General features: G+C 35.6%; 2 long non-coding RNA genes across 2 annotated transcripts in view; one reads left to right on the plus strand and one right to left on the minus strand.

Annotated features, from left to right (window-relative positions):
- Window positions 1–3,103: 3,103 nt before the first annotated feature.
- LOC148125811 (uncharacterized) lies at window positions 3,104–17,317 on the minus strand. Its single transcript, XR_015743496.1, has 3 exons — window positions 17,178–17,317; window positions 16,173–16,227; window positions 3,104–6,469 (listed from the first exon to the last, which is right to left on the minus strand). It is a non-coding gene; the product is annotated as an uncharacterized LOC148125811 (long non-coding RNA).
- A 93-nt stretch (window positions 17,318–17,410) lies between these two features.
- The window catches only part of LOC148125812 (uncharacterized), a 58,518-nt gene continuing 48,812 nt past the window's right edge, over window positions 17,411–27,116 (plus strand). Inside the window, exon 1 of the long non-coding RNA XR_015743499.1 lies at window positions 17,411–17,538. This is a non-coding gene — a long non-coding RNA (uncharacterized LOC148125812). The remainder of the gene's footprint in view (window positions 17,539–27,116) is intronic.

The following is a 27,116-nucleotide window of genomic DNA, read 5'->3' on the forward strand; positions in this document are numbered from 1 at the left end:
GCCATGCCCAGCCAGTCACATGACCACCAAGCCACACCCACAAATTAGGCCATGCCCACAGAACCAGTTAGTGGTTCCTGGGATCTAAAATTATGAGTTTGGTGGTCCCTGAGGTCCAAAAGGTTGGCGACCCCTGGTCCTGAAGAAAAAGAGAAGAGAAGGAGGGAATTAATCCTACAGAAAATGATGGCATGGTATGATAGCAGTGTTCTAATTTCTAAGGAGCTGCCATAAAGAAGAGGGAGTCAACCTATTCTCCAAAGCACTTGAAAGTGGAACAAGAAGCAATGGATGGAAACTAATTAAGGAGTGAACCAACCTAGAATTAAAGAGAATTTTCCTGACAGTTAGAACAATTAATCAGTGGAATGATGAGAATGATAATTGAATGATCCACACTAGAGGTTTTTAAGAAGAGATTGGACAGCCATTTGTCTGAGATAGTATAGTTTCATGCCTGAGCAGGGTGTTGGATTAGAAGGTCTCCAAGGTTCCTTCCAACTCTGTTATTCTATTAAATCTTTCATTTAATACTTCAAAATATTAGTATCACAATCAGATCAGGGGATCTGTAGTACTCTATGTCAATTCCTCTCATCTTCCATTTTAGTCCAATTGCTTTCCCACCTGTCTCTTTGCCAATGCGTGCTTCAGTTTTTATCCTCCATGCATTACCTACATGCTTTATCTTCCTGAAATACCTTTTCATTGTTGGTTTGTTGTACTTTCTTGCTGCCATCGCCTGGGGTCTTCTCTGGGGTCTTCTCTCTGCCTTCTTGCCTTCCAATCCTCTTCTCATTATTGATGCTGCCTCAGTAAAAAAACAGGTACCGCTGCTTCTCATGGTGGGAGAATTCATTACCACTAACATTGTAATCATGAATAATATTTACTGGATTACAATTGTTGCCGTGCTGTGCAGTTAGGGTAGAATTTATAGAAAGGCCACTGTGAGCACATATAGAGGGTACCAAGTTGAAAAATGCTGTTAAATGGGTTTTAGTATACAGTATGCTAGCTGAGAAATTGTCCTGAGGGTCTTTACAATTTACTGCTCATGTCCATCAGGGATTCTCAGAAATGGTAACTAAGCAACACACAGGATAATATTTTTGACAGCTTCTTATCTACACCTCCTTAAATAAGTGCAGTTCTGGAATATATTACTGCTTTTTTTAAACTCCCAGAACTCTGTAAGAGTCTCTGCTTGAAACCATGAAACCTGAGTTCATACTCCTTGGTGCATTGTCAAGTGAGGCTTGCTAGTTTGTGATAAAAATTTGTGACCTCACCTCAATAAGTTCTTGCCTTCTGGTTATCAATCATGTTTCTAGGAAAGCTTGCTTGTTACATTTTCTCTCCTGGAACAGAATAACAACACATTATGTGCAAGTCACAAGCAAGAAGTCATCTTTCATTTGCAAATTCTGAAAAGTGAAAGGTTTGTAGCACAAATAACTTATGGTATTAAACTGTGGATATAGAATATATAGTTTTTTAAACAGACAGGTGGCTTTGGAGAATTTTCTGACACTATTGATTCAGTACCATAATCAGATACACTGTAGCTATCATGTAAAAATATCATATTTGAAACTGACTTTGGATCCCACTACCATATCTGTTATGATATATTGTTATGATTGTTATGCAACTCCTTCCCAAATGGAAGTGGAAATTCAATACATCTGTAGAATACCAGGAAAGAAAACTCAATAAAAAATATAATAATGCTATTGAAGTTGATGGTTTCAAACACATACTTTACATTTTTTGGGATATAATTAGACTTATAAATATGAGGGACATATAATTTTTATCATTCGATAAAAAAACTTTAGACTTATAATTTAAACTTAATAGCAAAATAGTTCCAAATAATAAATCACAAGGTCAACCGTTTACTTAATCTTATTGTTGCTCAAATTTTAATAGCATTTTTGTACTATCAAAGCCTGCACATACAGTATATTTGAAGTCCTATATGATTAACATGACTTCACTGATTATCAAAAAAATTACTTTGTTAATAAACAAACAAAAAAAATGAGGTTGGCAAGGAAACTGGAAAGCAAAATAATATGAGCAGGATAAAATGGAATATCCATGCAATCAAGGAATCAACTTTTTAAGGCGCTTGGTTATTTTAAGATGTAGCTGCAATGGACAATGGAAAAAAGAATGGAGAAATTTTTAATTATTTTAATACTTTTTCAAGATAATGGACAAAAGTATTAAAAACTGAATTTATAGTCTTAAAATGTTTACAATTGTATAGATATAATCGGAAAAGAAAGCACTGGGAAGAATTAGCAGTAGAAGGAAACCAGGCATTGGGAAGAATTAGCAGTAGAAGGAAACCAGGCCACCACAATAGCTGTAAACCATCAAAGCTGACACCAGCCGGAGCATAGAAAAACTCAAAGAAACAGTGCAAGATGTGGAGAGACCTGGTCTATAGAATTGCCAAGAGGTGTAAAATTCCACCAGGGGTGAAATTCAGCTACCTCGGCCCATCTCCAGAGAGGTGGTAGGAATGATTTGAATTGTTAAAAAGAGTTCTTGGTTGTTCCTGATTGCTATTACTATTATACCAAGCCACGCCCACAGCCATGCCCACAGAGCCTGTATGGAAAAATTTTACCTGTGAATTTCACCTGTGAGTTAGACATGACTGAAGGGACAACAATAACAACATAGCTATGAAAATATGAGATTATTCTAGGTTTTGGCTAATTGGGTCTAACATAACTTTTGCCATATTAAGGGTGTAATAGTTGAGATCACAGAAAGACCCACAGTCAATCTCAGTTATTAATTTGGGCCAATAACTCTTTCAATTCAGTCTACTTCACAGAGTAGTTGCAAGTGAACAATTGAGGAGATGCAACTTTGAATTGGATTTAAACCGAACAAATTAATAAATGATAACAATGTTACCTTCAATAGCCTGAATCATTGATTTAGAAGAAAATTTTAATTTCTCATTTGACATTGACAAAGATCATGCTTTAATTTGGGTGGGTTTTTTTTTGCAAATGAAATTATTTATATTAGGAATGTGACATGGTTTTCCAAGAAAAAAGTATAACTGTTTAAATAGTTAGAGAAATGCAAACAAATTAGATAAATATAACAAAATTCTGGTAAAAATCTGCTAATTGCTTTGAAATTTTCTTCCTTTTTTTCCCCTTTAAAAAAAATCATAAAAAGCAAAGGGAGGTTCTTTAAATATACCTCACTATTTTGTAAAGTCAACTCCCCACTTCTAAATATTTAGTAAAAGTTAGGTTGTGTGTAGATAGTGAAAGATGCAGAATGGTAATTCCCATCTCATCGTGGTGAGATATAGTGCCCATTTCACCCCACATTTTTTTTTGCATCCTATGTCTAATTTATACAATTTCCTTTAACTTGAAAGAAGAAAAAGATATCTATTACCAAATTAGGTCTTAAATGTAAGACCTAATTATTTTCTACCTTTATGGAATGAAAGGGTAGGCTATTTCCTATGGAGTAAAAAAAAATGTTCCATCAATATATTAGCATATAATTACAGTAAACCATATATGTATTTTTCACATCAGCTATTTACATCCTTCTTTTTCTTACTAAAATTTTTAGTGGGTAAAAAGTGTCTTATTCTGATAAGAAGATGTCTTATCTTTCAGATCACACTGCCGTGTTCATTGATGAAACTACTTGAAAATCTCATTTGTTCTGAGGCATGTGGAAAATAGAACCCCTTTGAATATAAAGAATTTGAAAACACTCAGCCTTATATAGCTGCAATTCTTTCAGTGGAATTGTTAAAATGCCAATGGCAGAATAGCAGCTTGCCAGTTTTATTTGCACTTAAATGAAATAGGTGGCAATAAATGTCAATTGTGACAAAAATGGATTAAGGAATAAAATCTAACATATTATTAGATCTTCAAAGAAAGTCTTTTTTCATTTCATGTGCATGGTCCAATGTCTCATGCTTGCTAAGTGCTCAAAACATCAATGGTTTGCAGCCATATGTACTTGGAGCTCAAAGCTGCAAAACTTCAGTACTTTTTGAAGGTTCTCCGAAATGCGGGCTCAAGATTCAAAGACCAGTCATCCAGATTCTAATACATTTTCAGTTTGGATTATGTTGAGAGGAGTAGGCAGCCAAAACATTTCTGACTAATTCTTTCAATTCAAGTGCTGTATAGAACAAAATAGTCTTCATAGTCAGACATAGACTGACTAACTAAATTTTCCAAAGACTTTAAGACTTTTTACACATCATTTACTACAGAACTATGGCTCTTTCAAATTGTACATATGTTCTTTGAATTTTTTTCATTGAGTTGGATAAGTTGTGTCTAATGCACATTTTATAGTTCAGCTCTTTTATTACTATAGTGAGTAAAAAAAAAATCCATACTGAAACAACTGGTTTAAAAATACATACTCAGAATTAAGGGATTACACGGTCATAAAAAGAAAGTATACAGTTTAGGAGTATACAGATACATTACAAAAGAATTCAAAATAAAGGTCGTAAATATATAATAAACATGAAGTATATTTTTGCACATCTTTGCAGCAGACCATAAAAGTTATAATAATTACAATTTTGTTGGTGACACCTAATAAAAAGGCCAAATATCACCCACTTATTTTTTTCTGGATAATTGACAGATGATGTAAGAAATCAACTGTGGGAATCTTGAAACAGTATTAGGTCTATTTTAAGTTACTTAGATTTTTTTTAAAAAAACAGAATTATCCCTCCAGCTGACTTCTTACATTATTCTTAAATATACCAGCCAGTCTCATCTTAGGTGGGGGCATTCCTGGGAACATGGTTGACAATTTACATGCCAAAAGAGGCTCCTTTCTCTGAATTTTCATTTTTTCAATATTAACAGAAAGAACAGGCATTCTTTCATGGGTTAGGAAGCATCCTAGAATTACTCACAATATCCTCTATAAAAGCAATGGTCTGCAAGAATATTCATGAGTTGTGCTTTGGAACAGCTGATGAGCAGACAGCTATGGGACAGGGCTACAATTATTTAGTTGTTAGAAAAACAGCCATTTAAGAATTTATTTTTTAAATGGACAATAAGTTCTGCCTTTCATTTCTTAAACAGTTTATGACATTATTATCTGTATGAGTTAACAGAGGCTGTGTTTAGTCATTGCCTTTTAAAGTTCTGTGCCATTTTTGAGACTTCTTTATTGTTAAATGACATGGAAGAGGTTGTTTAATGCAAGCTAAAATAAGAAAGTGTTGAGTAACTTCCTCTTAATTCTGATGGAGAAATTTAAGAATAAAAAACTGTGTTTCTATTTTACTATTTTTAAAAATCTTCAACCTTGGATTGCTTTGTTGTGAGTGGCTGAAATTCCCCGATTTTTATGTATTCCAATTGACTATAAACAAACAAACAAACAAATATATTCTTTCATCACTAGAAGGAGCTATGAAAATGGCCAAATTTGAGCTTATTTTTAGGGCAGTTTTTGAAAATTCTCAACAGAAAATTTGTTATTTTATAAACCTATTAGGTTTAAAAAATTTAATTCATGTAGATGATATAAAGAACACATGGTGCCATTATGTATAGAAAATTATCAAACAGGCATTTTCACAAATATCTGACAATCTAAATAATTTAATTGCAACTTTGGAATACAAACTGGACACCAACTTTTATTACATTGGTGATTTGAATACAACCCTCTCAGTACAACTGAAACAAGAGGACAAATTCGGGGTTTTTTTTTCTTCATGGATTGAGGTTGAGAATTCTTTGGAAAAAAAAAGATCCAATAGACATTGGATTGCAAGCTAATTCTATCAACTGAAAACAGTTTGATTCTGATCAGCTTAAAATTTGACTTAGCCTTTCATCCTTCTGACTCTATAACTGCTTCGACACATCTGTAAAACACTGTGCAGTCATATATAAGTTTATGTGCTATTGTTCCTATGAGGAAGAGCTCCCAGCAAACAACTTTCAAAAGAATATGTTTGAAACCTTTTCTTCATGTATATTAACAAGGTTGAAGATTCCATGGGAAAAAGAGAATTGAAAGACTTGATAGCTGGAAATGTCTGTGGAGATTCTCAGTCCATCTAGGTCATTTTTTTCCTCAAAGGTGCTTTTTCAAAAGGCAACTGGACTGTTTTTTCCAAGGAAGAAGAAGAATTTTGCTTCTCATCCAAGAAGCTTCATCAGTTCTGGCAGGATAGTGGGGATGATGGAAGGATTGATTCTATAACAATATGGTGAGGGTTTGGAAGGATTATGTTTCTTTGCAGTCATCTGGTTGCTAGCACTCTCCCTGAGAGCTCTTGAGGCCACTTGGAGGTTTAGTTCTGCCCTCAGGATCACATGTATCAGAATGCAAATGGGGGTGGATTTTCTTGGAACTGTTGCAAGGGCTGAGTTGTAGTAAGATGATAGATGGTGTCTTATCCCCCCCACTTCTGTTGAGAGAAGGGTGCTCAATGTTAAAATAAATACCTGTTTTATCCCGTTTCCTAGAAACTTAAAAGTAATTTACAAAATGACAGTTCCAAATAATGGTAGAAATTTTACAAACAACTAGACATATTGAACAATATTAATTAATGATTAAAATAATTCCATAATTTTGTTGAAAATTTTCTTCTGAATATATATTGTCATATAATAATTGTAAACTGGTAATAGGTTTCAGGGAGTTATCCTAGTTATTGCAATCCTACCTGCATTACTGATTAACAACCAAACATTCCTCATTCAGCCAATTTGCTTCCATATTTGCTTCAAAAGTACTTTTCTACTCTTGGAACATGGAACCTTTTGCAAGGTAACTAATCAATGAAAATATCAACTTAAAGAAGTTGTTGCACCAGGCACCTTAGGAACTATTCTGTCCTAGGCCAAGTACGCACAAAGGAATATAGTTGCAAAACTTTACTGTTGTTGAGGTATTTACAAATAGCAGCAATCCAAAGCAACAGGCAAAGCATCATTGGGGCACAATCCAAAAGTCTCAGTATTGGGTCACCAGACAACCCAAATCCAGAAGAACCACCTTTTTTAGGCAAAAGAGTTCAAGATACAAATGGGCAGGACTTCAATAAGCAGCACTATTGTTTCTAGGCAAGCAGTTGCTCTTAAACAGGCAGGTGAAATCACCCAGGGCTGGGAATACTCCTTGTCATTGCAAGAAGACAGACTAAATCCTGTTCCTCTGCTCTCCAGTGTACATGTCACATTCTCAGTCTAAAATACTTCCTCCTCTAAGAGTGGATTCAGCTGCTCCTGATGTCAGTCATGTGGATCAACCTTAGCACTTGACACATTCTCAAGCTGAGATGTAACCAGGTCATCAGAACAAGCTCCTCTGTCAGACTCATCTAAATCATAGCTGGATAAGGAAAAAAAACCTATATTTTTCAGTCTTACCACTTGAAGGGAAATAAAAATATTTGTAGCAAACATATTCCAAGTTTTCACTCCAACACAATCTCTTTTGTCTACAAAATAATTGGATTTAATGAAACTGATGGTTTCATAAGGGCGCAATTCAACAGGCATTAAAAGTGAAAGAGTAAGTGACAAATGGCTCTCTTCAGATTGATGCCCACAGAAAAACTATCAGTCAAGTTAGGGGATATGCAGTATATTCAATTATATCTTGATACTTATGTAAATTTCCGCTATTATCAAATTGCAAGTTTTGATTAAGGAATTTAAGATTAAGTTCGGGAGTCATCTGAGCTAAGCAGATGTCTGCAAAATATCCTTTTCAGCGATTTAAACTTTTGACATAATGCGATAATTCTCAGCTTTGTATGAGACCCCAAATAAAATTAAAACAGTCTACTATTATTCAGACTCATCGCAGCATTAAGTGTTCCCTTTACTATTAATTAAGCCTTTGTTTTATCCCAGACCTGTTTTACATAATTGTTAATACAGGGATGAGGGATACTGGCATTAACAAATAAGATTCTAATTGAAATAAATTGGAATAAACTTGTAATATCAATATGATCAGAAAAAGAAAATCATTTTATTAGAACTTGGAAAGAGCTGGACACTAGCAGTGCTGATCCAGATTTTTTTTTTTTACTTTCCTTTTCTGTAACAATATTTGTTACAGTTTTCAATTTTCACACTTTAAACCTGTATACTTACCAATAATAAAAATTAATATTAGATCTCAGTCTTACAAATTTAATCTTAACTCAGTATTAATCTTAACTATAAAATAATATCAATGGCACCTATGCTTAATACCATTTCACAGTGCTTTACAGACCTATCTAAGAGGTTTACAGAGTCAGCATATTTTCCCCAACATTCTGGGTCCTCATTTTACTTAGCTTTTACTTACCATGAGCTCATCAGGATTGAACTCCTGGCAGTGAGCAGAATCAGCCTGCAACATTGCATTCTAACCACTGTACCACCATGGCTCAAAATAGCCATTATTAATACATGAATATCTACCAAAATATACATTCTCATTTCTCTTTTGTTTTTCAGATATGCATACACACTTTTCGCTTCTATCTAACATACGTCTCCTATTCAGTGGTGGGATTCAATTTCTTTTTACTACTGGTTCTGTGGGTGTGGCTTGGTGTGTGTGACAGGAGAAGGGTACTCTAAAATCTCCAGTCAGAGATGGTATTTGCTGGTTCTCCAAACTACTCAAAATTTTCACTACCAGTTCTCCAAAACTGGTCAGAACCTGCTGAATATCACCTCTGCACCTGTTCCTTTAATTCCTCCAATCTTCCATCCACAATCTTCAGGCTGTTGCTGATCGTGCATTCTCTTCTGTTCCATTTGTGTTAAGCTTTGATCAAAGTCTAGAATATTTCCAGTATGAAAATCAATAAACCCTTTAATGTGATGTAATTCAAACTTCAACCTCTGGAAATTAAAAAAAATCACTACCACCCCCATTTGACATGGTAAAACACAGCCTTTGCTTGGTTTACATCTGGTAAAACAAATATTCCTTTCTTTTTGCCATGGAGATTCTTTCAAAAGAGTTATATTTAGGTTTTCAGCTTTTAATCCTAAATCAGAATGATCATAAGAACCTTATTCCTGTAGTTTTTTTCTATTTTTCTTTTTTTTTTGATTGTCTATATTAATCTATGACCATCATTAAGTGGTGTATTTAATGATGGATGTATTTTATTTTTTCTTATGTACACTGAGAGCATATGCACCAAATACAAATTCATTGTGTCTCCAATCACACGTGGCCAATAAAGAATTCTATTCTACTCTATTCTATTCTATTTTGATATACAACAAAGACATCTTAAAACATGTATTTATAGGGTCCATTTTATGAACTTTATTTTCCATTTTACTTTTTACTTTCTTGTGTTCCACAAGAATTATATCAAATTTATTATACAGTAATTGTTCAATTTTTTTCAAACTTAGCTTTTAAGGATTGTAATGATTTTTTAAATAAAAGTTTCATCTCCAACAATATGCAGTGCTTGGTCTTATTTTTTCTACATATTGAATAGCACACTCTTGTGGTCAAAGAAAATATTTTCAATGTATGATTTCTCCAGAAAACACTGAGGGAGCCAAAGACAGAGAGCAACTCCAATTAAAGTAATGGGTGGCTAAATATTGTGTGTGTGTGTGTGTGTTTGTGTGTGTAGAACATAGTGTCAGATATTAGAGATTGTTTTAAAAGTAAGTTTTAATCCTATAAAATGATTTAATACACAAGAAGTTTAACAATTCAAAACATTGTCTTCTTGTTCTATTAACTAAGTAAACTAATTTTATTCCATAATAACTCCAGAAATATTGAAAATCAGCAAGAGAGATACAGCAGTGTTTCCGAAGGAAATATCTCTTCAAGTTACAGATTAATAGGTTAAATAAAGTATTTAAAAAGCAGGGAGATCAGATCTAATGTCTGTATGTACTGCTACCAAACAACATTGAGCTTGATGGAAACCCTGCTTTCCAGCTGGTCTCTTACCAAGAAATTGCAAAAAAAAAAAAAAACACCTTCCATTTTGCCATCCTTTTGCAAGCATAGGCTGTCTGTTGAACATGTGGGTTGATTAGATTTTCCTTAAAACCAGAGAATTCTCCAGACTTTGGGAAAGCTGTATGGAGCCCCAAAAACAACTGGGGATAAGAAGTAAGTTAAGGGGAGCTCTTCAACTCTCTTCAATTTGCCATTACTTCACCAAAAGTTCTTCCTGGTTTTGATTCTTTCTTACATCATAAGCAAACAATCTTGGCATCTGTCATCTCTTTTGTCAAAGGTTGAAGAAGTTGGGATGCTGGGACTAGTTGGGACTAATGACTCAGGGGAACCAAAAGGCAAGAGAAAGGCTGTCTGGGCTTCATTGAAAAACAAAACAAACAAAACAAAATGTCCAGGACAAATGCTAAACTGGTTGGGATGCTGGCACAACAGATAAAAACATGAATTGTCCTGGACCAACTAGATATGTGTTCATTCTAATTACATATAGGTGAAACACGAAAAATTAGAATATCGTGCAAAAGTTCATTTATTTCAGTAATGCAACTTAAAAGGTGAACCTAATATATGAGATAAACTCATTACATGCAAAGCTTTATGGGGATGCTGACTTCATTTTCCAGCAGGACTTGGCACATGCCCACACTGCCAAAAGCACCAAAACCTGGTTCAATGACTGTGGGATTACTGTGCTTGATTGGCCAGCAAATTCATCTGACCTGAACCCCATAGAGAATCTATGGGGCATTGCCAAGAGAAAGATGAGAGACATGAGACCGAACAATGCAGAAGAGCTAAGGCCGTTATTGAAGCATCCTGGTTTTCCATAACACCTCAGCAGTGCCACAGGCTGATAGCGTCTATACCACGCTGCATTGAGGCAGTAATTGCTTAAAAGGGGCCCAAACCAAGTACTGAGTACATATGCATGCTTATACTTTTCAGAGGTCCGATATTGTTCAATGTACAATCCTTGTTTTATTGATTGCATGCAATATTCTAATTTTCTGAGATTGTGGATTTGGGGTTTTCATGAGCTGTAAGCCATAATCATCTCAATTATGACAAATCATGGCTTGAACTATCTTGCTTTGGATGTAATGAGTCCATCTCATATATTAGTTTCACCTTTTAAGTTGCATTACTGAAATAAATGAACTTTTGCATAATATTCTGATTTTTCGAGTTTCACCTGTATATGTTTGAATGAAAATATAAATGGATATTTATTCATTCTCTATAGAAATTTAGATGATAAACTGATCTACTCTTTCAGAGCTATATTTTATATAACACACAATTTCAGTATTGAACATAGCTAATATGATGACCCAGCGTGTAACACAAGCATAACAAAATCCAAAACGTAAATAAATGTCCGCCTCCAACTTGGCCCCACTGTTCAATAATTCTCAGTTGGAGATAAAAAGTACTCAAAAATTGTCTTTAAAAGAAAGCAATACAGTCCAAATTTAATGAGCAGATAATGGTGAAAATAAAACCAAGCAAACTACAATGATGAAATTTCCACAATGGAACAGGAGAAGTATTTACCAAATTCAAGGAGATAACAAGGCACAGTCTGTTGGAAGGACGCCAACCAAGATAACCTCAAACCAAAATAAAACAAGCTTTGTCTCCAGTGTTTGCCAGAATGCAGGTCCAAACACTTATGCAGTTCTCACACCTGCAACTCATGAAGAGGATCATGGCCCTCTCCTCCTAAGTAGACCATGTTTTTCCCTGATCCTCTCCTCCCTGCGTGCCCTAGGATGGATAGGAGGTGGACCTATGTCCTCCTCTGACTGCTTAGCCAGCCTCTGCCCCTCCCCAGCCTCTTCCACAACCTCTGGAGCCACACTTCCACTCCCTGTTGGCTGTTCCTCCTCTCCCTCAGAGTCAGTGTCTACCAGGGACATGACAGCTAATCAGAAAGCAAAATGTATCCTACTATATATAAAATGTATTGGCTGCATATTTATTTATTTATGAACAAAATTACCTTTTACACTGGAAAATATTTATATTGATTTTTACATATATTTAAATAAGACATAGCCTAAATTCTGTGGTTTCTCATGCAGAATATGCCTTGCAATTTTAAAGGAGTATTTTAGTATACCTTACAACTTTTAGTGGCATAAAATAGAAGACATTGTTAGCTAAACATATGCTAAAATTGTTTCTGTGTTTTTAAAAAGCCATAGTATTTTGCAAATAATGCAAATATTCAGAAGAAATTGGCTGAGTGAATTAAGATCAAACTTGAAAAAAAACAGTTGAAAGTATTTTTTTTTCATTAAAAAGCTTGTGTAACTTTAAAATGAGGTATTAAAAAAAACTTTTTGAAAATTATAGGAGAAACACAGTAAAACAAAATCATAATGAATTGTAATGCAGAGTTGTGTTCATTTCTTGGGCTGTAGCTTTTCTGCCTAAATAAACTGCAATTGATGTAGGATGCTACTCATAGCCTCATCATGATCCTTGGCAAGAAAAAATGCCTAAACTCATAAACCTCATCCAGTCAATTAGGCCAAGGAGGAGTCTCATTTAAAAATAAAGAACCTGTATAATTTATTATTGATTTAAAAAGGTTGTGAACAAGCCTGGTTTTCAATTTTATTGCATTTTGGCACTAAACTACCTGCCAAGGTCAGTTCAAGTAGACTATAGGAAATTCAATTTTAGTCTTCTTTTGTTCAGCTAGCTTCCTGTCAGTGTGAAAAGTCTTCATTCAAGTAATGTAAAATAAAGGGAATATTCACGCTCCATTTCTTTTACTCTAGTTCCTCTTTCCTCAAAGTTCTAGATTGTGCATCATAGTATTTATTATTTGGTTAAAGAGTGATTGAAAGGGAGCAATTGACTTCATTGAAGTAACACTAGGGAAAGACAACCGGTGATGTGTCCAACACTGTCAGACTTCAACTCCCAGCATCCTTTACCATTAGCCATGCCAATTAAATTTGATGGGAATTCAATTACATTTGGAGATGTTGCCTCCGTTTGACAAAACATTACCAGCAAATAAAATTCATTCATGTGTAAAACACTTCTCTGATTAGTAGTATTCCCCCTACTGAAATGCCTCAATTATATGCTTTACTATAAATAATTTGAAGATGCATGATTTCTTATAAACAGAACTGATTAGTCAGGTGTCATCAGCGCAGTCTTGATTCTGTTTTTACCCTTGTACTCTTGTAAGGAAAGATATTTAGTTAAGTGTAATCCTAACACCAATTTATGAAATCTTAGTAAAAAATATAGCTCCATCCCTCCAAAACTGGGCTGAACTATACTATGATTAGATGGATATATATTTGTACCCAATGAGTATGAGCCAGTGGATTTGGATGATAGAATGAGCTGTTATTCAGGGCATTATGATGCTTAATATTTATAATTGACTTGGATGATGGAGTAGGACATATCACAATCGCAATGACACAAAAATGATACAAATATCTTGGTCGACAATAGCAAGATTTAGGAGGATCTTGATAAACTGGAACAATGAGCAAAAATCAGATAAATTTTAGCAAAATGAGATCTTCACATGGACATCAAAAAGCAAAGGAATGATATAGAATAGGGAAGACTACATTGGGCAATAGCTCATAGGAAAAAGATCTGGGTTCTTGTTAGATCGCAAGCTGAATAATGTGATGAGGATTGAAAAAAAAAGTAAATGGAATATTAGGCTGCATCAAGAGAAGTAAATATCAAGATCAAAAGAAGACATTTTTCCTATTCTATTCTGTATTGGTCAGATCATACCAAAAATATTATATCATGTTTTTGGGGTTAAATTTTAAGAAGTATACTGACAAACTGAAATATGTCCAGAGAAAAGCAACCAAAGTGGTTTGGACTTGAAAGTAAACACTTAGGAAACATTGCTAGAGATATTGGGGATGACTAGCCTGGAGAAGTGAAAACCAGAAAAGAGAAAACTATGGAAGTATAGCTCTATCATAGTTTCATGTAAAATATGGGACAAAATGGTTTTAATTTTTTTCTAGAAGATATTTCATGAAGCAATGGTTATAAATTGTAAATAAATATATTTTGGTTGAACATCAAGAAAAAATATTAATAGCAGGAGTGATTCAATAATGTGACAGAACTCCTCAGTAGATAACGGACATATAAAGAAATATATTTTTATCTCTATCTTTTTTGTATCTCTATTATTCATATCCACACATATAAGTACACCATATCTATATGATGAGGATGCTATAATAACATATTTATGTATTGTTGGGTGAGGTTATTTTTACAATGTCTCCCAATGTGAATATTGTATGATTTTATTTCTAAACCTAGTGCCAGAACTTTAGAATAAAAAGATTATACTGTGATTTTCCTTCTTCTCCTAATTCAAATAGAATAACACTGGCAATTAACTATATATGATTAGAACTTTAAAGCCAAAACCAGCAATGGTAGGCAACTTCAGGAAAAAAAAACTAATAACATATGAATAATGTTGTAATGTATTCTGAATTTGCAACATCCATTACAACATTCCAGTTATACTCCAAGGGCAACTGTAGATAAAAGCATTTTTTTTAAAAAAAAGCATTCAAGGTGTCAAGCATATAAATGAGGTAAATATAAATATAAATATTAAACATATCTAGAATATTAAACAGCGCTTGAAAGAAATATTTGTAGCTGCTTCCATCATCCCCCCCCACCGCCAAAAGTCTAAATTCACAAATATCCTAACTTATAAAATTATATTTTCCCAAAGGCCTCAGTAATACATATCAGGTTGGTAATCTTGTTTGGAATAAATGTCTGGACTGTAGATATTGTTATTTTCCTTATTCTCTATTCTGTGATTCAACATTAGCAGTTAAAGAGTCAGGAACAGGACAATCATGGCTATGGAATCGGTAAATAAACTGTTTTATGCATTTCCACTTGTTTATTCTAGTTCAATCACAATACCTTCCTTTTACATTTTCACTGAGTTTCTTAGGATTTGGAGAAACTTAGGCTGCAGTAACAGCAGCAGCTGCTGCAGCAGCAGAAAAGTTAAGAGATTGAGATAAAGAGTGATAGGACCAGCAGTGGGATTTAAATTTTTTAACAACTAGTTCTGTGGCCATGGCCTAATTTGTGGGTGTGGCTAGGTGGGCATGTGACTGGGGTGGGCATGGCTAGGTGGCCATGTGACTGGCAAACTAAACATAAGTAGTGCTCGCTTAATGGTCAGTTGCTTAGTAAATGTTCTAATTAACAACTGACCTCCCCAGACCTGTCTTTGGAGTTTTGACAGCCATGTATTCTCTCTCTCTCTCTCTCTCTCTCTCGACCAGTTACAACATCCCACAGAGTCATGTGACTGAGATTTTCTATGTTTTTTGCCAGTTTCCAACAATTCCTTTTGGTTTCCTGTTAAAAATGCCCATTGGGGAAAAGGGACTTGTTTAACAATCAGTGCATGCTTAATGACCACAAGGTTCACTTAAGGACCATGGTGTTTGTCTAACCTTAAACACTCAAAGAGCCATTTTAATATTTTCTTTTAAACAGATATCTTTCTCTCTCTCTCTCTCTCCCCCCCTCTCTCTTTCTTTCTCCCGCCTCATCTTTCTCTCTTATATCTTTTTATTTCTCCCTATCTTTTTCATCTCTCTTTCTCATTTCTCATTCTCTCTCTCATTACTCTCTTTTTCTTTCTCTCTTTCTCATCTCTCTTTTTCTTTCTCCCTCTCCCTCTTTCTCATCTCTCTGTTTCTCATCTCTTTCTCTCTCTCATCTCTCCCTCTCCCTCTCTCTGTCCTGGGGGGGAAAGGAACATCTGAACTGGTCCTGGGTGGTGGGAATCTAGTGAGCCAGTATTAAAGACCAGATGGCTAGCAGGGAGGTGAGGCAATCCCACAGTCTCCCCAAAAATAACGCTTCTGGTGAGGAGGAAGTGGGAGGAGACTTGGAGGGTGTCAGAAGGGCAGTGAGTGCTTCACGGCTCCTGAGGGGGTTGAACCTCCCTGATGCCAACATCTTCACATGAAGGCATTGCTGGTAGCTGCCTCCTGCTTCTCTGCAGCATTTAACCTGGATGCTTCCCTCCTCCTTCTTAGCCCCATACATACAGAGCAAACACTCACACATTTCATAGTGCTGGAGGGACTCACCCACGTGCCATCTCCTTGCAGAAGATCCTCCCGGCACCATGTGCGCACGCTCTACCTGAGAAGGAGGAGAAGAGTTACCAAACTTTTCTTCCTCCCTTCCCTTTGCAACGGATCTGCTCGGAAGACAGCTCCTGTGGCTTGGCTGTCCCTTTATGGTCCCCGCCTTAACACCACCCCACATTGAGGTACCTTAAAGGGACAGGCTCCGGTGGCTGCCTTCATGCTGCTAAGGGAGGAAGAAACATTTGGCAACTCTTTTCCTCCTTCTTGGTCATAAACACACAGAGAGCATGCACACATGGTGCTGGAGGGACTTGCCCATGCACCTACTCATTGCAGAAGATTCTCCAGTGGCATGTGCGCACACTCTACCTGAGAAGGAAGAGAAAAGTTGCCAAAGTTTTCTTCCTCCCTTCCCTTTGCAGCGGAGCTGCTTGGAAGCCTGGCTATTCCTTTATGGTCCCCCCTTACCACCCCTGCGCTGAAGTACATTAAGGCTTAAAGGAGCAGGCTGCAGCAGCTGCCTTTGTGCTGTGAAGGGAGAAAGAAAAGTTCAGCAACTCTACTCCTCCTTCTTGGCATACACACGAACTCGCAGTGCACACATTGTGTGTGCATGGCACCAGAGGGATTCGCCCATGCACAGAAGGTCCCAGCCTCACATATCCATGCTCTGTGTGAATGCCTGAGAAGGAGGAGAAGACTTGCCAAGTTTTTCTTCCTCCCTCTCTTCTGACACACTGGCCAGGCAGTTGAGCAGTGTCACGTGGAGAAAGTGTCCCTCCAGCCAGCACAGCCATGGAGCTCCGACCTCATACAAATTCAAGTTTGCAGACACCCCAGGATTCCTGGCTTTGGCTGCAAAAACTGCAGACAGCCTTCCCCACCACACACTTCCTCCTCCCACTGCCCCATGTGAGGCAGGAGGACCAACAGAATGCACCTGGCCCAAAGACATAGCCTTCTATGATGGAACCCTTCCTAGGGAACAAAACAAGAACTTACTGTCCATCCCGAAGGGGAGCTTCAGAGTGGTGGCAGCAGCGCTCTGGGAGGATGGCCTTTAGGGCCCTGGGAAACCATCTTGTGCAGCACAGCAAAATTTACTTTAGCAACTGGGAGTTGCTGCTTTGGGTTCTGCAAATCCCGCTCCCTCCAGGAAACAGGTCTGGGTGCCAGACAGGAACAGGATTCAACCTGGCTGCTTCTGTGCTGCCTGCATCCGTTTCCTGATGCGGACTGGCATGACCCAAAGCTAAATTTCTCTATGCCAAGAAACACTCTCTCACTCTCCCAGCTAGACCAGCAGGGGAGAGAAGCAGCTGCTGACCCCACTGGAACTGACATGGAGCTGCTCCATGTGAAGGCAAGTGGGGGGAAAGGTGACCAGCAGTATCAGAAAAAGGCAAGTGGGTGGGAAAGGTGACTAGTGGCAACAGGTAGGTGACCAGGGCTTGCGCATGTGCAATATGGCTGCCTGCAGCCTGCTTTGGCCCACCTGCCACTCCAGCCATTGCTGCCTGCCTTTGTGATTGGTGAGTGATCGATCACGAAGGCAGGCAGCAATGGCTGGAGTGGCAGGTGGGCAAAAGCAGGCTGCAGGCAGCCATGTCATGCATGTGCATATGGACTGACTGGGTGGGGAGGGAGGGGTGGCTGAGGCCAGCCAGTAGTGCGATATGCCAGTTCTCTGAACTGTGCAGAATCATAACAACCGGTTCTATAGAACCGGTCAGAACCAGTAGAATCCCACCCCTGGGTAGCACCCACGTGAAATCCCTTAAGATTTATCTGTTGATTCCACCAACATAATTGAAGATATGTCTTGAATTTCAATCAGGATATAAAGCCTTTCTACTTTTTTTTTAACTTTAAAAAAGATAATGAAATTCTTTAAAATTAGTCAATAGGAAGATAGTAAAAAACACTAAGAATCTTCTTTCTTAACTCACTGGACTATCTAATAGGCAACTTTGACAGATACTTACAGAAGTTTCATCTGAGAGAGAACAGATTATGACCTTGACAAATATTTATTGTTATGGTACTTGGAGTCCAATTTAGACCACAAAGCTCAAAGGTATCCCTAGTGATGCCACTTGTTGTAATTTTTAGAAAGATACCACATTACAGAGCAATATAAAATTGAAAAAGTACATAAACAGTTGAAATATATTGTAGAAATGCTTGAACAATTCATTTTTTTCATTGTAGAATGAAATCACATTTTTGGTTTCTGGTATAATATAATATCGCCCATGTATCTGCCAGGTTGATATGAGCTGACAGCATTGGCATGCGTTTCAATCCTTCAATTAAATAATTCCAATTTTGGGGAACCCAGAAGATTTCTTTGTTAGGTGCCTACCCTATGGAATGAGATTCCCTTTAAGATCTGGATGGAGATCTCAACCTCAATGAAACTCTCCAAGATCTTAAGGACTAAAGTATTGAAGACTCTTGTGAGTTTTGTTGTTGACCAGATTTGGCATTCTATTTAAAATCTACTTGTTATCTTTCTGCAGATCTGTTTTTGAATTATATTCTGTTTCATTCTTTTGTAATATTTTGACCTGTCCAGACTTGTTTGGAGCCTGGCAATACCTAAATCACATAAATAAAACTAAATTCAAATAAATATATAATTTGGAAATGTGTAGCACATAGGCTTCTGCTCTTTCCAATTTCAATATAAAATGCACCATTTAACCAAAATAAATTTGCACATTTATGTTCCATAAGAACTAGACTGAGAAGTGCTTCTTTCAGAACAAGTCATGTAATTCATTTGAGATGAATTGGTTGGAAACAGATGGTTATTTTTTTTTTCTCAAAATGTATAGGTCAATGTGGAAGTGAGATGAAACACATGTTGTGGTGAACACCCTGGAAAAAAGTATGAATTCCCATATGTAAAAGTGACAGTGATAAAAATAGCCTAATTTTGCCAATATGAATAAAGTAGACTCAAAGATAGCAGCATATGATAAAGGGACAAGTTATAATAGCTTCTGTTCTATTGTAAAATCTCAGAAAGAGATGGTTTAGAAAACATAACGAGCATTTTTTTCCTTTGATAGATCAAGATATTTTAATATGCTTTTTCTTAACAGGAGGAATATGTAGCTAATTCTTTAACACAACTCAGACCAAACTCTGAGAATTCGGTGCACGGAAGTTATTAATGATCAACCAAACAGATACATCTACTTATTAAATGTATTTGTTTATTATATTAGGATACCAACCAGCTCCCAACAACTCTGATTGTTTCATAAGTAAAAAAAAATCTATAAAACCATACAATAACACTGAACAATAAAAGAAGGTGAGATAATAACTGAACAGGAGCAAAAAAAATTGACTTATACAATCCAAAATTTTGTATCTCAAACCTATTTATGTTGTTCGTAGAAAGTTGTTCTTTTTATCCATATATCTATATTTTTAGTAGAAAAAAAGAAGCATTTTTTGTTATTCATAGGCATAATCTTTCAATGATTCCTACTGAAGTTAAAATTAAGGAAAAAATACCACCCACTCAGAAATGGCTCTTATGCCATTAAGTGTAGCTGTGCTAATCAAGGTGCAATATAATGTATGTTATTACTTAAGCAGCAGACAAAGGTGGGTGAACAGTCTGCAAGACCAAAGAAGAACAGAAAAACTTTAGACCAGGGCTGTCAAACTTGCAGCTAAAGGGCCAGATGCATCACATGCTGACCACACCCATATCCAGTATAGTGAACTGGGGAAAAAGTCCTGATACATCACGTGACACCACTGTGATGGCCCGAGTTTGACACCCCTGTTTTATATGCTTGGAGTATTTTTTAGGATGTGAATCTTGGCGTATATCCAGTGATGCTTTCATTAATGCTAGTCTGGGACTGATTCTCCATCATGGATGTTATTCTGCCAAAGAACCAAAATGCTACCATTCAGTCATGCCATGAGTTCTGCTGGCTTTGTTTTGTATTTTCTACTATTCATTGTCTTACTGAGATTTAAATTTTAGCTTGCTTTAACTGTTTTAATTATTTTTCTTATGTGTAAACTGTCCTTTGAGAAGAGTTATTGAAAAGCTCTATAAAATTATGTCTATGAAGAACAAAAGAACATTGTTTATCTTTTCCTGTTAGATACAGCCTTTGTGTAACAGCTGCATGATATGAATAAACTTACAGATACACAATCATGTGAAGCAAGTCTAAAATGGCTGCTGTTCTATTATCAGGATTCACCACATTGTTTATGGTATTTCCTCAGAGTGGGGTCAGTTGACTAAAGTCATATTAGTGGTAGGCTTATCAATAAACAAGGTTGAATCCCTTTCATAATGTAGGAGGACATGAGCAGAAATTGTTTTCCCAAGTTTAGGAATAGTATTATCCACTATTTCTCCTGCCAGGCTGTAAACATGATGTAACCAGCAAGTACAACATCAAACACAGGGATGACTGAATGTTTTAGGACATTCCAGGCTATAAACATGACATAACCAGCAAGTACAACATGAAACACGGGGATGACCAAATGTTTTAAGACATTGGTCCTTGAATAATATGCTATGTATCACATTCTAAAAAGAAAACAAGATTAGACAATAATTACATTTGATTTTATTTCAATTACATCAAAGGCTGTTAATATTATTGTATTCCATGTATTTAGTAATTCTCCTTTCTGTCACATTAATTGCATTCTTGTCATAACTTCTGGAATGCCCATGGATAATGAAGGCCTAAAGTTGAATTTCCCTCTTTCATTGGAATAAATTGAAGTCCAAAGCAGAAGATTGAATAGCTGGCAAATATCAAGAAAGCCCAGGAAATGTTACTAGTTGTACATATTTATAGACTTTAATGGTACTCCTCACTTACTCCTCGTATTAAAGAGGGATGCTTCCATGTGTGTCTATGAACTATTTTACTGGACAATTTAAGTTCTCTTCTTTGTTCAATTTTAGGATTTAGTCTTAGAATCTGTTTATTGGTATACACAGAAAACTCCCCACCACGTTGGCAAGTGGATTGCATAGATATCTTTTTTAAAAAATATTTTATTCATATCATCTAATTAAATGTTTAATAATACAAAATATATAACTTTTTCTAACAATGTGAGAAATCTTTAATTTGCTAAAGCACAATGGATCTGATTCCTGTAGCACAAATTTCTAAAGTCTGACAGTTACAATTCCAAGTATGCAATGCAATATTCATAGGTGTATGATTAATGAGGATTCATCTACTGGGCAGCCGCGATATCATCAATTTGAAATTACCTTTGATGCAATAATGTGTCCAGCTCATAATGCTCAGTTGAATTATTAATTAAACATAATCTCACCCAGAAGTTATTTTATGGCTTGGAATGTTAAATAACCTTCTGAACACACTAAATCAGAATTCTGCACACATGCTCACAAAATCAGTTACTTTGGTACTGCAAAGATTCTTTAATGGTAGGCTTCTATTTTTGTAAAATCCTTACTGGTTCTTTTGAATTATGTTACATTCGGCTGAGCTGAGCGGGAACCGAAGTCCATTCTCATTGGCTGAGCCATCTGACAGCTAGCAGTATAAAAGTGAGCTGTCAGACCACGTCAGCTGTTGCTCATTCCTGTCAGCCGACTCTCAAATATAGTGGCGATTGCGATTACCGCGGCTACAGTTAATATTACAGTTAATAGTTATAGTTAATAGTTATTAGTTAATAAAGGCTGACTTATCGAGGTCGTGGATGTCATTTGTGCTTCATAAAACTCTGGCCCTAGAGTGGCGGTGCTCATCTCCGTTACAAAGTTGAAGAGCCAGTGCTGTTCGAAGACATGCTGTCCGTCATGACTAAATGCTGGCGGTGCACAGAACGCTGTTACCTTTCCACCATAGTGGTCCCTATTTTTCTACTTGCATTTTTTAATGCTTTAGAACTGCTAGGTTGGCAGAAGCTGGGACAAGTAACAGGAGCTCACTCCATTACATGGTGCAAGGGATTTGAACCCTCAAACTGTTGACATTTCTGGTTGACGAGCTCAGCATCTTAACCACTGAGCCACTTACTCTATATTGATAGATATGTGCAGATGTATATGTCATAATATTTTTTATTTAAATAAACCACCTGAATCTTTTCAGAATTTTTTTTCATAGTTCTTCTCTTATTCAGTTTTTATAGGAGGAGAGATAGAGGTCTGGGCAAAGTGAAAAGAACAATCAATATGGAGTCACTATATTACCACATACTGTTTGATCCAAGTCCCTTCTTTGAATCTACTAATCTTATCTAGTGCCAATTTAGTGTTGACTGTTAGTTGTCCAGATTTTTGCATATAGACATGAGAAATAAATCTTAACCTTAATGTGTGGTCTAGATTCCTCACAACTGACAGATCATACAGGTTAGCAGGTGTTGGAATACAGCACCCCATTTCCAAGCAGTTATGCATTGTGATTACAGTTTTAAGAATAAATGGTACAAGTCATTTTAATCATCATTCTTATACATAAATCAACAATAAACATGCATATAACATTATTATGACAATGCAGCAAGGTTAGAGCAAGAAGAACATTCTTGCACATTATCAATGCTAAAGAAAAAGAGAAAAGAAATGCAAGAAAAAGCAGGCAAGAAAATTTTTTGAACTGAACTGACAGCGTTTACCTGTAATAAATGGACATAGGATCCAAACTCAATCTGTAGCAACATTTATTATAGCAATTTGAGTTTTGTGTTGACTTCATACTAGAGGTACTTAGCACACATTTACATTAACTCACCTAATTCTATTAAAAGAGGTGCTTCAGAACGGCAAATATAAAGATCCATTTCTTGCTTATCAAAGCTGTCTACTACAGTCCACAAAATATTAAGCCAAACAATTCCAAAGACATAATTAGAGTGATTTATCTTTTGTAATGAAGAGGTATCTAAAAGTTGCCAACTAAGACATATATCCTCATTCCACTGGGTTTTGCTTCAGATTTCTACAAACCAATAAAATACAGGAGAAGATAATGAAATAATGAAAACTCTATAGATATATAAATATTCAAGATATAATTTCATATTTTAAAAGGTGGAGGTTTTTTGGTCTTATTTAAAGTGGTCTTATTTAAACTTGCCCATTTCAAACAATTTCAAAGTCTTTTATTTGGGCATTGAAATTTAAGAAATATTTAACCTTCTTTTTAGGAGGATATTAATTTTATAAAAATGCTAGCTAATGTACAACTTCCCTAATACACATGATTTTCAACACCTATCAGCAAAAAAAAATTGTTCAAGCAATTTTCTCTGATGTACTTTTCCATGTAAATTTTATAAATATAATTTTACCTAATGTAACATTTAGTTGGTTTGGTTTTTCATGTATCTACTTCAGTTCTTGTATACAACTTTCATGGAAGTGGACAGACAATGTAACTTATTTATATTTTTACTAAAAAATGACCATCAGCAAATATTAGTAAATGTTACTGCTTGTATGCGTAAGTCTCACGAATGTGTTCCTATAGAATCAATTACAGGGGTTTTTTTTTGTATGTATTAAGGTTTCCTGATATAAAATTCAACAACATTCACCTAGGGGGGGAAATATGTCTGGAGTTTATCTTAAGTGCAGTTGTCCTTATGTCATCTACTAGCCCAGTGATTCTATCAATTCATTTTTCGGATACAAGTAGAGTTTAATTATTCTATCCCCTTGATAGGCATTATATGGAAAGAAGAAAAAAAGAAAGATTTGAAAATTCTTTTTTTTAGTTATTAGGGAAACAAAAACTTTTTTCTGACAAATCTCCCCCCATCACAAACTCTATAAAAATAAACTATTCAAAAATGTAATCAAGCTATGTCTTCTCTATGTGTAAATGTATGTGTATATTTATATATTTGTTTTCTGAGGTTCTCGCGGGTATTTGTATGTGGATTATATATTTATATACATATTTAAATATTCATAACCATATGGCTGTGGATGGATATTTAACATGAGAGTCATGTATTTTATCCATTGAAAGAAAAAAGACTCATTTTTCATACTTTAGACTTACCCACACAGTTCTGCAAACAAAAGAACCACTTAATCTTAATTATATCCCTTAATTTCCTCTTGCTTTGTTCACAACCAAAGATGTGGTCTACAGGGAGGTATCCACTTCCAGATCTACACTTAAAGAAGTGGAGTCTTTGGAATGCTTTATTGTAGTTGAAAACTAATATTTAATGACATGTAAGAAGCATTGTCTACCTATCAAGCTTTATCGTATTCAACCGGGATGGAGGGATACCTAGCAAGTGAGGTTTTACAAAGGCATATTTTTGCCTTCAGCAGAAAGAAGCATTTTTCATAGAGAACCACACAAAGGATATTGGGAGCAAATGCTGTATTTCTTGGAATGAGGGAAAACTCCAGCAGAATTGCACAAATGGGTTTATTAGAAAAGGTCACTGAATTAGTAGAGACAAAGTGAACTGGTTGAAAGAGCAGGGATCACCTTGATTGCAATACTGAGCAGAAATGGTACAGATTCAGATTAAGCATCTTTAAAAGGTGTATTGATTACAGCTAGGCAACTTAGCAAAGGAAATCTGTTGTCGCTTGTTTCTTTTTAGATGTACTTTATGGATGTTCAAGGCCAAATGAAGGAAGTGCTTGTCTGTTGCTTTTTCTTAAGTTTGATGGAAAGGGGGAGAAAGTAGACATTTCCTACTAAAAGAAAAAACAGACAAAGAAAATAACAAAATAACAGAAATGGAACTTGGAGGTCTTCTAGTCCAACCCCCTGTCATTTCAGACAACTCGTTGTCCAATCTCTTCTTAAAAACCTCCAGTGTTGGAGTATCCACAATTTCTGGAGATAATTTCCACTGATTAATCCTTTTATCAGGAAATTTCTCCCTAGAAGAAAAGGACTACAGTCACAATAGTATACTAAAAGTTTGTTACACATCTTCCAAAATGTATTCTAATTGTATCACAATATGATGCTCATTTGGATGCTTTGATAAACAATAGTCAAATTATCTCTTAGTATATGCACAGTAATTGAAAACCTTACAAAACCAAGGGTTGCCAATATTGATAAGGAAGCAATTGGTGCAGAAACAAATATATTTTTGACCAATAGGGAAAATTGCCTGGAATAAATTGGCTGACCAAAATATATATCTACTCATGGTTTAAAGAACAGGGAGGAAATGCCATCTTCCAATTTCCACAGTGAAAATAATACTGGTATTAAAATGATTGACTGATTGGTGGGTTGGTAAATACTTAATTTGCTGCCTTGTCATCAGTTAGGATAAATTATATATAAACTAGTATGGTAATTAATGTACTTCTCTCACACATTGCTTCAAGTTTATTATGTTTGGATATTTGCTGTTTTATGATGCAAATTTAAATGTTTCTTGACTACACCTACTCAATGTTATTTAGAGCAGTATCATATAACTGTTATTATTTTCCATGATTGGCAGGAGAATTAAATGTGTTTGAAATAAATTTAGATTATTCAATGGATAGGGAAGTGGAATTGGGAACTTTATAATTCTGGATGATAATCCATCATCAATAATATGATTGTGGTGTTGAATTCGAATATTACTATCTCAAATCTTCTTCTGTGAAGGAAATAAAAAATAATGATTGACCCATAATAAAATATTGACTCCCTTCCTAAAATAGTACCTTCCATTTCAAATTGCCATAGTTTAAATATATTCTTATGTCTTATATATAAGGTATCATATGAAGATAAAATGAGATAAAATTATAGCAGAAATAGATTGTCAAATATGGAAATGCCTTCCGCAAAATTTTCATTAAAAGGATGTAAGAAATTATAGTAAAAACAAAAGTATAGCTTTACCTGGTAGAGTATGTACAAAACATATTTGGTTCTTTAAATGATCACTAAAAGATGTATTAATGTGAAGGGAAAAAACTCTACCCTTTGCTGATTTTATAGAAAGTGTATGAAAAAGCAAATAAGCTTAAACCTATGGAATATTTGGCATGAATGTGGAGTTAAGGATTAGTTGTTAAAATAGTTTAAGTTGGAAATAAAGCATGGGTAAGTCAATGGAATACTTGATAGATTGGTGTTATCCATTCAGTCATGAAATATTTCTTATTCCAAAAGTGAATTTTATAATGAATATTTAACGTTATGTACTTCAAAACATTGAAGTATACATACAGTACATACATACATACATACATACATACATACCTCAATCAGAATAGAGCTGGAAAGGATGTTGGGGGTCTTCTAGTCCTCTTGCTCAAGCAGGAGATCCTATACCATTTCAGACAAGTGACTGTCCAATCTCTTTTTAAAAACCTCCAGTGATGATGCACCTACAATGATTGAAAGCAAGCTGTTCCACTCGTTAATTGTCCTCACTGTTAGGAAGTTTCTTCTCAAGCCAGGTTGCTTCTCTCTTTGATTAGTTTCCACCATTATTTCTTGTCCTGCCCTCTGGTGCTTTGGAAAATAAATTGACCCCCTCCTCTTTGTGGCAACCTCTCAAATACTGGAATATTGCTGTCATGTACCCCCTAGTCCTTCTTTTTTCTAGACTAACTAAATCCAAATCCCACAACCGTTCTTCATATATTTTATTCTCCTAGCCTTTAACATCTTAGTTGCTCTTCTTTGAATTCATTTCCAAAGTCTCAACATCTTTTTTGTAATGTGGTGATCAAAACCGGATGCAGTACTCCAGGTGTAGTCTTACTAAGGCTTTTTATAGTGCTACTAACACTTTACATGATTTTGATTCTATGCCTCTGTTTATATAAACAAAGATTGTATTAGCTTTTTTGGCTGCTGCTGCACACTGCTGACATTCATGCGTACATCATCATACATCAATACATACATCAATGTACTGGATCACATAAACAGATCATTTGCATAGCCCACCATC

Source organism: Pseudonaja textilis, chromosome 4 (genome assembly GCF_049901715.1).
Source record: "Pseudonaja textilis isolate UNSWEBS1 chromosome 4, rPseTex1.2, whole genome shotgun sequence".
Taxonomy (NCBI): Eukaryota; Metazoa; Chordata; class Lepidosauria; order Squamata; family Elapidae; genus Pseudonaja; species Pseudonaja textilis.